Source organism: Pholis gunnellus, assembly GCF_910591455.1.
Source record: "Pholis gunnellus genome assembly, chromosome: 17".
Classification (NCBI taxonomy): domain Eukaryota; kingdom Metazoa; phylum Chordata; class Actinopteri; order Perciformes; family Pholidae; genus Pholis; species Pholis gunnellus.
Window position 1 is genome coordinate 5,807,284 of NC_136544.1, and position 16,773 is coordinate 5,824,056.

The following is a 16,773-nucleotide window of genomic DNA, read 5'->3' on the forward strand; positions in this document are numbered from 1 at the left end:
CGAATAAAGTCATAGTATAGCATGTTGAATAAAGTCATAGTATAGCATGTCGAATAAAGTCATAGTATAGCATGTCGAATAAAGTCATAGTATAGCATGTTGAATAAAGTCATAGTATAGCATGTCGAATAAAGTCATAGTATAGCATGTCGAATAAAGTCATAGTATAGCATGTTGAATAAAGTCATAATAAAGTCATAGTATAGCATGTTGAATAAAGTTATAGTATAGCATGTTGAATAAAGTCATAATAAAGTCATAGTATAGCATGTCGAATGAAGTCATAGTTTAGCATGTTGAATAAAATCATAATGAATTCATAGTATAGCATGTTGAATAAATTCATAGTATAGCATGTTGAATAAAGTCATAGTATAGCATGTCGAATAAAGTCATAGTATAGCATGTTGAATAAAGTCATAGTATAGCATGTTGAATAAAGTCATAGTATAGCATGTCGAATAAAGTCATAGTATAGCATGTCGAATAAAGTCATAGTATAGCATGTCGAATAAAGTCATAGTATAGCATGTCGAATAAAGTCATAGTATAGCATGTTGAATAAAGTCATAGTATAGCATGTTGAATAAAGTCATAGTATAGCATGTTGAATAAAGTCATAGTATAGCATGTTGAATAAAGTCATAGTATAGCATGTCGAATAAAGTCATAGTATAGCATGTCGAATAAAGTCATAGTATAGCATGTTGAATAAAGTCATCATAAAGTCATAGTATAGCATGTTGAATAAAGTCATAGTATAGCATGTTGAATAAAGTCATAATAAAGTCATAGTATAGCATGTTGAATAAAGTCATAATAAAGTCATAGTATAGCATGTTGAATAAAGTCATAGTATAGCATGTTGAATAAAGTCATAGTATAGCATGTTGAATAAAGTCATAGTATAGCATGTTGAATAAAGTCATAGTATAGCATGTCGAATAAAGTCATAGTATAGCATGTTGAATAAAGTTATAGTATAGCATGTTGAATAAAGTCATAGTATAGCATGTCGAATAAAGTCATAGTATAGCATGTTGAATAAAGTCATAGTATAGCATGTCGAATAAAGTCATAGTATAGCATGTTGAATAAAGTTATAGTATAGCATGTTGAATAAAGTCATAATAAAGTCATAGTATAGCATGTTGAATAAAGTCATAGTATAGCATGTTGAATAAAGTCATAGTATATAGTATGTTGAATAAAGTCATAGTATAGCATGTCGAATAAAGTCATAGTATAGCATGTTGAATAAAGTCATAGTATAGCATGTTGAATAAAGTCATAGTATAGCATGTTGAATAAAGTCATAGTATAGCATGTCGAATAAAGTCATAGTATAGCATGTTGAATAAAGTTATAGTATAGCATGTTGAATAAAGTCATAATAAAGTCATAGTATAGCATGTTGAATGAATTCATAATAAAGTCATAGTATAGCATGTTGAATGAATTCATAATGAAGTTATAGTATAGCATGTCGAATAAAGTCATAATAAAGTCATAGTATAGCATGTTGAATAAAGTCATAGTATGGCATGTCGAATGAAGTCATAGTTTAGCATGTTGAATAAAGTCATAATGAAGTCATAGTATAGCATGTTGAATAGTCATAATAAAGTCATAGTATAGCATGTTGAATAAAGTCATAATAAAGTCATAGTATAGCATGTCGAATAAAGTCATAGTATAGCATGTTGAATAAAGTCATAGTATAGCATGTCGAATAAAGTCATAATAAAGTCATAGTATAGCATGTCGAATGAAGTCATAGTATAGCATGTTGAATAAAGTCATAGTATAGCATGTCGAATAAAGTCATAATAAAGTCATAGTATAGCATGTCGAATGAAGTCATAGTATAGCATGTTGAATAAAGTCATAGTATAGCATGTTGAATAAAGTCATTGTATAGCATGTTGAATAAAGTCATAGTATAGCATGTCGAATAAAGTCATAATAAAGTCATAGTATAGCATGTTGAATAAAGTCATAGTATAGCATGTTGAATAAAGTCATAGTATAGCATGTTGAATAAAGTCATAGTATAGCATGTCGAATAAAGTCATAATAAAGTTATAGTATAGCATGTTGAATAAAGTCATAATAAAGTCATAGTATAGCATGTCGAATAAAGTCATAATAAAGTTATAGTATAGCATGTTGAATAAAGTCATAGTATAGCATGTTGAATAAAGTCATAGTATAGCATGTTGAATAAAGTCATAATAAAGTCATAGTATAGCATGTCGAATAAAGTCATAATAAAGTTATAGTATAGCATGTCGATTAAAGTCATAATAAAGTCATAGTATAGCATGTCGAATAAAGTCATAATAAAGTCATAGTATAGCATGTTGAATAAAGTCATAGTATAGCATGTCGAATAAAGTCATAGTATAGCATGTCGAATAAAGTCATAGTATAGCATGTTGAATAAAGTCATAGTATAGCATGTCGAATAAAGTCATAGTATAGCATGTTGAATAAAGTTATAGTATAGCATGTTGAATAAAGTCATAATAAAGTCATAGTATAGCATGTTGAATAAAGTCATAGTATAGCATGTTGAATAAAGTCATAGTATATAGTATGTTGAATAAAGTCATAGTATAGCATGTCGAATAAAGTCATAGTATAGCATGTTGAATAAAGTCATAGTATAGCATGTTGAATAAAGTCATAGTATAGCATGTTGAATAAAGTCATAGTATAGCATGTCGAATAAAGTCATAGTATAGCATGTTGAATAAAGTTATAGTATAGCATGTTGAATAAAGTCATAGTATAGCATGTTGAATAAAGTTATAGTATAGCATGTTGAATAAAGTCATAATAAAGTCATAGTATAGCATGTTGAATGAATTCATAATAAAGTCATAGTATAGCATGTTGAATGAATTCATAATGAAGTTATAGTATAGCATGTCGAATAAAGTCATAATAAAGTCATAGTATAGCATGTTGAATGAATTCATAATAAAGTCATAGTATAGCATGTTGAATAAAGTCATAGTATGGCATGTCGAATGAAGTCATAGTTTAGCATGTTGAATAAAGTCATAATGAAGTCATAGTATAGCATGTTGAATAGTCATAATAAAGTCATAGTATAGCATGATGAATAAAGTCATAATAAAGTCATAGTATAGCATGTCAAATGAAGTCATAGTTTAGCATGTTGAATAAAGTCATAATGAATTCATAGTATAGCATGTTGAATAAAGTCATAGTATAGCATGTTGAATAAAGTCATAGTATATAGTATGTTGAATAAAGTCATAGTATAGCATGTTGAATAAAGTCATAGTATAGCATGTTGAATAAAGTCATAGTATAGCATGTCGAATAAAGTCATAGTATATAGTATGTTGAATAAAGTCATAGTATAGCATGTTGAATAAAGTCATAGTATAGCATGTTGAATAAAGTCATAGTATAGCATGTCGAATAAAGTCATAGTATAGCATGTTGAATAAAGTCATAGTATAGCATGTTGAATAAAGTCATAGTATAGCATGTTGAATAAAGTCATAGTATAGCATGTTGAATAAAGTCATAGTATAGCATGTTGAATAAAGTCATAGTATAGCATGTTGAATAAAGTCATAGTATAGCATGTTGAGTAAAGTCATAGTATAGCATGTTGAATAAAGTCATAGTATAGCATGTCGAGTAAAGTCATAGTATAGCATGTCGAGTAAAGTCATAGTATAGCATGTTGAATAAAGTCATAGTATAGCATGTCGAATAAAGTCATAGTATAGCATGTCGAATAAAGTCATAGTATAGCATGTCGAATAAAGTCATAGTATAGCATGTCGAATAAAGTCATAGTATAGCATGTCGAATAAAGTCATAGTATAGCATGTCGAATAAAGTCATAGTATAGCATGTCGAATAAAGTCATAGTATAGCATGTCGAATAAAGTCATAGTATAGCATGTCGAATAAAGTCATAGTATAGCATGTCGAATAAAGTCATAGTATAGCATGTCGAATAAAGTCATAGTATAGCATGTTGAATAAAGTTATAGTATAGCATGTTGAATAAAGTCATAATAAAGTCATAGTATAGCATGTCGAATAAAGTCATAATAAAGTTATAGTATAGCATGTTGAATAAAGTCATAGTATAGCATGTTGAATAAAGTCATAGTATAGCATGTTGAATAAAGTCATAGTATAGCATGTCGAATAAAGTCATAATAAAGTTATAGTATAGCATGTTGAATAAAGTCATAATAAAGTCATAGTATAGCATGTCGAATAAAGTCATAATAAAGTTATAGTATAGCATGTTGAATAAAGTCATAGTATAGCATGTTGAATAAAGTCATAGTATAGCATGTTGAATAAAGTCATAGTATAGCATGTCGAATAAAGTCATAATAAAGTCATAGTATAGCATGTCGAATAAAGTCATAATAAAGTTATAGTATAGCATGTCGAATAAAGTCATAATAAAGTCATAGTATAGCATGTCGAATAAAGTCATAATAAAGTCATAGTATAGCATGTTGAATAAAGTCAGAGTATAGCATGTTGAATAAAGTCATAGTATAGCATGTTGAATAAAGTCATAGTATAGCATGTTGAATAAAGTCATAATAAAGTCATAGTATAGCATGTCGAATAAAGTCATAGTATAGCATGTCGAATAAAGTCATAGTATAGCAAGTTGAATAAAGTCATAGTATAGCATGTTGAATAAAGTCATAGTATAGCATGTCGAATAAAGTCATAGTATAGCATGTTGAATAAAGTCATAGTATAGCAAGTTGAATAAAGTCATAGTATATTATGTTGAATAAAGTCATAGTATAGCATGTTGAATAAAGTCATAGTATAGCATGTCGAATAAAGTCATAATAAAGTTATAGTATAGCATGTTGAATAAAGTCATAGTATAGCATGTCGAATAAAGTCATAGTATAGCATGTCGAATGAAGTCATAGTTTAGCATGTTGAATAAAGCCATAGTATAGCATGTCGAATAAAGTCATAATAAAGTCATAGAATAGCATGTTGAATAAAGTTATAGTATAGCATGTTGAATAAAGTCATAATAAAGTCATAGTATAGCATGTCGAATGAAGTCATAGTTTAGCATGTTGAATAAAGTCATAATAAAGTCATAGTATAGCATGTTGAATAAAGTCATAGTATAGCATGTTGAATAAAGTCATAGTATATAGTATGTTGAATAAAGTCATAGTATAGCATGTCGAATAAAGTCATAGTATAGCATGTTGAATAAAGTCATAGTATAGCATGTTGAATAAAGTCATAGTATAGCATGTTGAATAAAGTCATAGTATAGCATGTCGAATAAAGTCATAGTATAGCATGTTGAATAAAGTTATAGTATAGCATGTTGAATAAAGTCATAATAAAGTCATAGTATAGCATGTTGAATGAATTCATAATAAAGTCATAGTATAGCATGTTGAATGAATTCATAATAAAGTCATAGTATAGCATGTTGAATAAAGTCATAGTATGGCATGTCGAATGAAGTCATAGTTTAGCATGTTGAATAAAGTCATAATGAAGTCATAGTATAGCATGTTGAATAGTCATAATAAAGTCATAGTATAGCATGATGAATAAAGTCATAATAAAGTCATAGTATAGCATGTCAAATGAAGTCATAGTTTAGCATGTTGAATAAAGTCATAATGAATTCATAGTATAGCATGTTGAATAAAGTCATAGTATAGCATGTTGAATAAAGTCATAGTGTATAGTATGTTGAATAAAGTCATAGTATAGCATGTTGAATAAAGTCATAGTATAGCATGTTGAATAAAGTCATAGTATAGCATGTCGAATAAAGTCATAGTATATAGTATGTTGAATAAAGTCATAGTATAGCATGTTGAATAAAGTCATAGTATAGCATGTTGAATAAAGTCATAGTATAGCATGTCGAATAAAGTCATAGTATAGCATGTTGAATAAAGTCATAGTATAGCATGTTGAATAAAGTCATAGTATAGCATGTTGAATAAAGTCATAGTATAGCATGTTGAATAAAGTCATAGTATAGCATGTTGAATAAAGTCATAGTATAGCATGTTGAATAAAGTCATAGTATAGCATGTTGAGTAAAGTCATAGTATAGCATGTTGAATAAAGTCATAGTATAGCATGTCGAGTAAAGTCATAGTATAGCATGTCGAATAAAGTCATAGTATAGCATGTCGAATAAAGTCATAGTATAGCATGTCGAATAAAGTCATAGTATAGCATGTCGAATAAAGTCATAGTATAGCATGTCGAATAAAGTCATAGTATAGCATGTCGAATAAAGTCATAGTATAGCATGTCGAATAAAGTCATAGTATAGCATGTCGAATAAAGTCATAGTATAGCATGTCGAATAAAGTCATAGTATAGCATGTTGAATAAAGTCATAGTATAGCATGTTGAATAAAGTCATAGTATAGCATGTTGAATAAAGTCATAGTATAGCATGTTGAATAAAGTTATAGTATAGCATGTTGAATAAAGTCATAATAAAGTCATAGTATAGCATGTCGAATAAAGTCATAATAAAGTTATAGTATAGCATGTCGAATAAAGTCATAGTATAGCATGTTGAATAAAGTCATAGTATAGCATGTTGAATAAAGTCATAGTATAGCATGTCGAATAAAGTCATAATAAAGTTATAGTATAGCATGTTGAATAAAGTCATAATAAAGTCATAGTATAGCATGTCGAATAAAGTCATAATAAAGTTATAGTATAGCATGTTGAATAAAGTCATAGTATAGCATGTTGAATAAAGTCATAGTATAGCATGTTGAATAAAGTCATAGTATAGCATGTCGAATAAAGTCATAATAAAGTCATAGTATAGCATGTCGAATAAAGTCATAATAAAGTTATAGTATAGCATGTCGAATAAAGTCATAATAAAGTCATAGTATAGCATGTCGAATAAAGTCATAATAAAGTCATAGTATAGCATGTTGAATAAAGTCAGAGTATAGCATGTTGAATAAAGTCATAGTATAGCATGTTGAATATAGTCATAGTATAGCATGTTGAATAAAGTCATAATAAAGTCATAGTATAGCATGTCGAATAAAGTCATAATAAAGTCATAGTATAGCATGTCGAATAAAGTCATAGTATAGCATGTTGAATAAAGTCATAGTATAGCAAGTTGAATAAAGTCATAGTATAGCATGTTGAATAAAGTCATAGTATAGCATGTCGAATAAAGTCATAGTATAGCATGTTGAATAAAGTCATAGTATAGCAAGTTGAATAAAGTCATAGTATATTATGTTGAATAAAGTCATAGTATAGCATGTTGAATAAAGTCATAGTATAGCATGTCGAATAAAGTCATAATAAAGTTATAGTATAGCATGTTGAATAAAGTCATAGTATAGCATGTTGAATAAAGTCATAGTATAGCATGTTGAATAAAGTCATAGTATAGCATGTTGAATAAAGTCATAGTATAGCATGTTGAATAAAGTCATAGTATAGCATGTCGAATAAAGTCATAATAAAGTTATAGTATAGCATGTTGAATAAAGTCATAGTATAGCATGTTGAATAAAGTCATAGTATAGCATGTTGAATAAAGTCATAGTATAGCATGTCGAATAAAGTCATAGTATAGCATGTCGAATAAAGTCATAGTATAGCATGTCGAATGAAGTCATAGTTTAGCATGTTGAATAAAGCCATAGTATAGCATGTCGAATAAAGTCATAATAAAGTCATAGAATAGCATGTTGAATAAAGTTATAGTATAGCATGTTGAATAAAGTCATAATAAAGTCATAGTATAGCATGTCGAATGAAGTCATAGTTTAGCATGTTGAATAAAGTCATAATGAATTCATAGTATAGCATGTTGAATAAAGTCATAGTATAGCATGTTGAATAAAGTCATAGTATAGCAAGTTGAATAAAGTCATAGTATAGCATGTTGAATAAAGTCATAGTATAGCATGTCGAATAAAGTCATAGTATAGCATGTTGAATAAAGTCATAGTATAGCAAGTTGAATAAAGTCATAGTATATTATGTTGAATAAAGTCATAGTATAGCATGTTGAATAAAGTCATAGTATAGCATGTCGAATAAAGTCATAATAAAGTTATAGTATAGCATGTTGAATAAAGTCATAGTATAGCATGTTGAATAAAGTCATAGTATAGCATGTTGAATAAAGTCATAGTATAGCATGTTGAATAAAGTCATAGTATAGCATGTTGAAGAAAGTCATAGTATAGCATGTCGAATAAAGTCATAATAAAGTTATAGTATAGCATGTTGAATAAAGTCATAGTATAGCATGTTGAATAAAGTCATAGTATAGCATGTTGAATAAAGTCATAGTATAGCATGTCGAATAAAGTCATAGTATAGCATGTCGAATAAAGTCATAGTATAGCATGTCGAATGAAGTCATAGTTTAGCATGTTGAATAAAGCCATAGTATAGCATGTCGAATAAAGTCATAATAAAGTCATAGAATAGCATGTTGAATAAAGTTATAGTATAGCATGTTGAATAAAGTCATAATAAAGTCATAGTATAGCATGTCGAATGAAGTCATAGTTTAGCATGTTGAATAAAGTCATAATGAATTCATAGTATAGCATGTTGAATAAAGTCATAGTATAGCATGTTGAATAAAGTCATAGTATAGCATGTCGAATAAAGTCATAGTATAGCATGTTGAATAAAGTCATAGTATAGCATGTTGAATAAAGTCATAGTATAGCATGTCGAATAAAGTCATAGTATAGCATGTCGAATAAAGTCATAGTATAGCATGTCGAATAAAGTCATAGTATAGCATGTTGAATAAAGTCATAGTATAGCATGTTGAATAAAGTCATAATAAAGTCATAGTATAGCATGTTGAATAAAGTCATAGTATATAGTATGTTGAATAAAGTCATAGTATAGCATGTTGAATAAAGTCATAGTATAGCATGTTGAATAAAGTCATAATAAAGTCATAGTATAGCATGTTGAATAAAGTCATAGTATATAGTATGTTGAATAAAGTCATAGTATAGCATGTTGAATAAAGTCATAGTATAGCATGTTGAATAAAGTCATAGTATAGCATGTCGAATAAAGTCATAGTATAGCATGTCGAATAAAGTCATAGTATAGCATGTTGAATAAAGTCATAATAAAGTCATAGTATAGCATGTTGAATAAAGTCATAGTATAGCATGTCGAATAAAGTTATAGTATAGCATGTTGAATAAAGTCATAATAAAGTCACAGTATAGCATGTTGAATAAAGTCATAATAAAGTCATAGTATAGCATGTTGAATAAAGTCATAGTATAGCATGTTGAATAAAGTCATAGTATATAGTATATTGAATAAAGTCATAGTATAGCATGTTGAATAAAGTCATAGTATAGCATGTTGAATAAAGTCATAGTATAGCATGTTGAATAAAGTCATAGTATAGCATGTCGAATAAAGTCATAGTATAGCATGTCAAATAAAGTCATAGTATAGCATGTTGAATAAAGTCATAGTATAGCATGTCGAATAAAGTCATAGTATAGCATGTTGAATAAAGTCATAATGAAGTCATAGTATAGCATGTTGAATAGTCATAATAAAGTCATAGTATAGCATGTTGAATAAAGTCATAATAAAGTCATAGTATAGCATGTCAAATGAAGTCATAGTTTAGCATGTTGAATAAAGTCATAATGAATTCATAGTATAGCATGTTGAATAAAGTCATAGTATAGCATGTTGAATAAAGTCATAGTATATAGTATGTTGAATAAAGTCATAGTATAGCATGTTGAATAAAGTCATAGTATAGCATGTCGAATAAAGTCATAGTATAGCATGTTGAATAAAGTCATAGTATAGAATGTTGAATAAAGTCATAGTATAGCATGTTGAATAAAGTCATAGTATAGCATGTTGAATAAAGTCATAGTATAGCATGTTGAATAAAGTCATAGTATAGCATGTTGAGTAAAGTCATAGTATAGCATGTTGAATAAAGTCATAGTATAGTATGTTGAGTAAAGTCATAGTATAGCATGTTGAATAAAGTCATAGTATAGCATGTCGAATAAAGTCATAGTATAGCATGTCGAATAAAGTCATAGTATAGCATGTCGAATAAAGTCATAGTATAGCATGTCGAATAAAGTCATAGTATAGCATGTCGAATAAAGTCATAGTATAGCATGTCGAATAAAGTCATAGTATAGCATGTCGAATAAAGTCATAGTATAGCATGTTGAATAAAGTCATAGTATAGCATGTTGAATAAAGTCATAATAAAGTCATAGTATAGCATGTTGAATAAAGTCATAATAAAGTCATAGTATAGCATGTTGAATAAAGTCATAATAAAGTCATAGTATAGCATGTTGAATAAAGTCATAGTATAGCATGTTGAATAAAGTCATAGTATATAGTATGTTGAATAAAGTCATAGTTTAGCATGTCGAATAAAGTCATAGTATAGCATGTTGAATAAAGTCATAGTATAGCATGTTGAATAAAGTCATAGTATAGCATGTTGAATAAAGTCATAGTATATAGTATGTTGAATAAAGTCATAATGAAGTCATAGTATAGCATGTTGAATAGTCATAATAAAGTCATAGTATAGCATGTTGAATAAAGTCATAATAAAGTCATAGTATAGCATGTCAAATGAAGTCATAGTTTAGCATGTTGAATAAAGTCATAATGAATTCATAGTATAGCATGTTGAATAAAGTCATAGTATAGCATGTTGAATAAAGTCATAGTATAGCATGTTGAATAAAGTCATAGTATAGCATGTCGAATAAAGTCATAGTATAGCATGTCGAAAAAAGTCATAGTATAGCATGTCGAATAAAGTCATAGTATAGCATGTTGAATAAAGTCATAGTATAGCATGTCGAATAAAGTCATAGTATAATATGTTGAATAAAGTCATAATAAAGTCATAGTATAGCATGTTGAATAAAGTCATAGTATAGCATGTTGAATAAAGTCATAGTATAGCATGTTGAATAAAGTCATAGTATAGCATGTCGAATAAAGTCATAATAAAGTTATAGTATAGCATGTTGAATAAAGTCATAATAAAGTCATAGTATAGCATGTCGAATAAAGTCATAATAAAGTTATAGTATAGCATGTTGAATAAAGTCATAGTATAGCATGTTGAATAAAGTCATAGTATAGCATGTTGAATAAAGTCATAGTATAGCATGTCGAATAAAGTCATAATAAAGTCATAGTATAGCATGTCGAATAAAGTCATAATAAAGTTATAGTATAGCATGTCGAATAAAGTCATAATAAAGTCATAGTATAGCATGTCGAATAAAGTCATAATAAAGTCATAGTATAGCATGTTGAATAAAGTCATAGTATAGCATGTTGAATAAAGTCATAGTATAGCATGTTGAATAAAGTCATAGTATAGCATGTTGAATAAAGTCATAATAAAGTCATAGTATAGCATGTCGAATAAAGTCATAATAAAGTCATAGTATAGCATGTCGAATAAAGTCATAGTATAGCATGTTGAATAAAGTCATAGTATAGCAAGTTGAATAAAGTCATAGTATAGCATGTTGAATAAAGTCATAGTATAGCATGTCGAATAAAGTCATAGTATAGCATGTTGAATAAAGTCATAGTATAGCAAGTTGAATAAAGTCATAGTATAGCATGTTGAATAAAGTCATAGTATAGCATGTTGAATAAAGTCATAGTATAGCATGTCGAATAAAGTCATAATAAAGTTATAGTATAGCATGTCGAATAAAGTCATAGTATAGCATGTTGAATAAAGTCATAGTATAGCATGTTGAATAAAGTCATAGTATAGCATGTTGAATAAAGTCATAGTATAGCATGTTGAATAAAGTCATAGTATAGCATGTCGAATAAAGTCAAAATAAAGTTATAGTATAGCATGTTGAATAAAGTCATAGTATAGCATGTTGAATAAAGTCATAGTATAGCATGTCGAATAAAGTCATAGTATAGCATGTCGAATAAAGTCATAGTATAGCATGTCGAATAAAGTCATAGTATAGCATGTCGAATGAAGTCATAGTTTAGCATGTTGAATAAAGCCATAGTATAGCATGTCGAATAAAGTCATAATAAAGTCATAGAATAGCATGTTGAATAAAGTTATAGTATAGCATGTTGAATAAAGTCATAATAAAGTCATAGTATAGCATGTCGAATGAAGTCATAGTTTAGCATGTTGAATAAAGTCATAATGAATTCATAGTATAGCATGTTGAATAAAGTCATAGTATAGCATGTTGAATAAAGTCATAGTATAGCATGTCGAATAAAGTCATAGTATAGCATGTTGAATAAAGTCCTAGTATAGCATGTTGAATAAAGTCATAGTATAGCATGTCGAATAAAGTCATAGTATAGCATGTCGAATAAAGTCATAGTATAGCATGTCGAATAAAGTCATAGTATAGCATGTTGAATAAAGTCATAGTATAGCATGTTGAATAAAGTCATAATAAAGTCATAGTATAGCATGTTGAATAAAGTCATAGTATATAGTATGTTGAATAAAGTCATAGTATAGCATGTTGAATAAAGTCATAGTATAGCATGTTGAATAAAGTCATAATAAAGTCATAGTATAGCATGTTGAATAAAGTCATAATAAAGTCATAGTATAGCATGTTGAATAAAGTCATAGTATAGCATGTTGAATAAAGTCATAGTATATAGTATGTTGAATAAAGTCATAGTATAGCATGTTGAATAAAGTCATAGTATAGCATGTTGAATAAAGTCATAGTATAGCATGTTGAATAAAGTCATAGTATAGCATGTCGAATAAAGTCATAGTATAGCATGTCAAATAAAGTCATAGTATAGCATGTTGAATAAAGTCATAGTATAGCATGTCGAATAAAGTCATAGTATAGCATGTTGAATAAAGTCATAATGAAGTCATAGTATAGCATGTTGAATAGTCATAATAAAGTCATAGTATAGCATGTTGAATAAAGTCATAATAAAGTCATAGTATAGCATGTCAAATGAAGTCATAGTTTAGCATGTTGAATAAAGTCATAATGAATTCATAGTATATAGTATGTTGAATAAAGTCATAGTATAGCATGTTGAATAAAGTCATAGTATAGCATGTTGAATAAAGTCATAGTATAGCATGTCGAATAAAGTCATAGTATAGCATGTTGAATAAAGTCATAGTATAGAATGTTGAATAAAGTCATAGTATAGCATGTTGAATAAAGTCATAGTATAGCATGTTGAATAAAGTCATAGTATAGCATGTTGAATAAAGTCATAGTATAGCATGTTGAGTAAAGTCATAGTATAGCATGTTGAATAAAGTCATAGTATACCATGTTGAGTAAAGTCATAGTATAGCATGTCGAATAAAGTCATAGTATAGCATGTCGAATAAAGTCATAGTATAGCATGTCGAATAAAGTCATAGTATAGCATGTCGAATAAAGTCATAGTATAGCATGTCGAATAAAGTCATAGTATAGCATGTCGAATAAAGTCATAGTATAGCATGTCGAATAAAGTCATAGTATAGCATGTCGAATAAAGTCATAGTATAGCATGTTGAATAAAGTCATAATAAAGTCATAGTATAGCATGTTGAATAAAGTCATAATAAAGTCATAGTATAGCATGTTGAATAAAGTCATAATAAAGTCATAGTATAGCATGTTGAATAAAGTCATAGTATAGCATGTTGAATAAAGTCATAGTATATAGTATGTTGAATAAAGTCATAGTATAGCATGTCGAATAAAGTCATAGTATAGCATGTTGAATAAAGTCATAGTATAGCATGTTGAATAAAGTCATAGTATAGCATGTTGAATAAAGTCATAGTATATAGTATGTTGAATAAAGTCATAGTATAGCATGTCGAATAAAGTCATAGTATAGCATGTTGAATAAAGTCATAGTATAGCATGTTGAATAAAGTCATAGTATAGCATGTCGAATAAAGTCATAGTATAACATGTCAAATAAAGTCATAGTATAGCATGTTGAATAAAGTCATAGTATAGCATGTCGAATAAAGTCATAATAAAGTCATAGTATAGCATGTTGAATGAATTCATAATAAAGTCATAGTATAGCATGTCGAATGAAGTCATAGTTTAGCATGTTGAATAAAGTCATAATGAAGTCATAGTATAGCATGTTGAATAGTCATAATAAAGTCATAGTATAGCATGTTGAATAAAGTCATAATAAAGTCATAGTATAGCATGTCAAATGAAGTCATAGTTTAGCATGTTGAATAAAGTCATAATGAATTCATAGTATAGCATGTTGAATAAAGTCATAGTATAGCATGTCGAATAAAGTCATAGTATAGCATGTCGAATAAAGTCATAGTATAGCATGTCGAATAAAGTCATAGTATAGCATGTCGAATAAAGTCATAGTATAGCATGTTGAATAAAGTCATAGTATAGCATGTCGAATAAAGTCATAGTATAGCATGTTGAATAAAGTCATAATAAAGTCATAGTATAGCATGTTGAATAAAGTCATAGTATAGCATGTTGAATAAAGTCATAGTATAGCATGTCGAATAAAGTTATAGTATAGCATGTTGAATAAAGTCATAATAAAGTCATAGTATAGCATGTTGAATAAAGTCATAGTATAGCATGTCGAATAAAGTCATAGTATAGCATGTCGAATAAAGTCATAATAAAGTCATAGTATAGCATGTTGAATAAAGTCATAGTATAGCATGTCGAATAAAGTCATAGTATAGCATGTCGAATAAAGTCATAGTATAGCATGTCGAATAAAGTCATCATAAAGTCATAGTATAGCATGTCGAATAAAGTCATAGTATAGCATGTCGAATAAAGTCATAGTATAGCATGTCGAATAAAGTCATAATAAAGTCATAGTATAGCATGTTGAATAAAGTCATAGTATAGCATGTTGAATAAAGTCATAGTATAGCATGTTGAATAAAGTCATAGTATAGCATGTCGAATAAAGTCATAGTATAGCATGTTGAATAAAGTCATAGTATAGCATGTTGAATAAAGTCATAGTATAGCATGTCGAATAAAGTCACAGTATAGCATGTTGATTAAAGTCATAGTATAGCATGTTGAATAAAGTCATAATAAAGTCATAGTATAGCATGTTGAATAAAGTCATAATAAAGTCATAGTATAGCATGTCGAATAAAGTCATAGTATAATATGTCGAATAAAGTCATAGTATAGCATGTCGAATAAAGTCATAATAAAGTCATAGTATAGCATGTCGAATAAAGTCATAGTATAATATGTCGAATAAAGTCATAGTATAGCATGTTGAATAAAGTCATAATGAAGTCATAGTATAGCATGTTGAATAAAGTCATAATGAAGTCACAGTATAGCATGTTGAATTTTATTTGATCCTGCAACTGATCGAACTGAGTTTCATCCCAGAGGGACGACAGATTACAGATTAAACTCAAGTTTTATGTTTGATTTGTTTGATGATTTACCATCTGGTTTAAATATATTCTCATTGTAGGTCTGAACAACAAAACGACAATTTTCAAACAATTTTCTTCATTTATTAGAAAGAATTGTCTTTTCATGATCTGATATTTCCTGCAGTAACTTTTATTATGGACAATATTAAAGTCAGAGAGAGCTTTTTACATCCTTTATCATCTTTTCTATTCAGTCACCTGAGGCTGATCATTCCTCAGTCTCGGGTTATATCATTTAAGTTTAACCTGAAAAATTTCGGCTAACAAAATAATTCCTGTGTTCAAAAAACACCATAAACATATTCTCGGTTATTTATTAATGACGTCACAATCAGAATTTCAAAACATATAGATGCAAATAATTAATAAGACAAACGCATTCCTTCGGTAGATATCGATCCTGCGCTTATAAGCAGGACACAGAACACAGTATAAATACACAATGCAGTTAGTTAAACAGGTAACAGGCTACAGAGATGACAACTATGTCTTTATTAGTGTAAGTCAAAGTATAGACACAAACTCCATCAAAAGTCTCTCCAGCTGTTAAAGCCGACTGACAGCTGATCCAGCCGTCATCAGAAACAGATGTCGCTTCACATGATGCAACTGAAGAAAAGACGTCTCATTTCCGTTGAAACATATTTCCTCGCTTCCTCTCTCCTCGCATGGTTTCCTTGCGTCTCTCCATGCGTCCCTGGTGGGAGGGACTAAGATGCAAGGAAAAGACACAAGTAAGGGAAATGGGGATGCAATTAAGAGACTTGGGATGTACCCATAGTATAGCATGTCGAAAAAAGTCATAGTATATCATGTTGAATAAAGTCATAAAAAAGTCATATTATAGCAGCTATACTATGACTTATTCGACACGCTATAGCATGTTGAATAAAATCATAGTAAAGCATGTCACCTTGACGTAATGGGCGGTGATGGAACTACAAACAAATCCCCAGTGTGGACATTGCTTTCTTTAAGATGTCACAAGCCAAAGAGATCGGGATCCACCGGTTTAATCTTTAACAATGAGTTATATTTTATAAGTTCACCATCTCTTTTTCTTCGATCAAAAATCTTAATCTCAAAAGAGTAACCAGTAACTATAGATGTTGAAAATAAATGTGCATAAAAACTACAATATCTCCACCTGAAATGTAAAGCACAAAGTAGCAGAAATGACAGCACTGCCACAGTTCTTGTGTAAATGTACTGAGCTTCTTTCTAGCACTGGCTTATTCAAT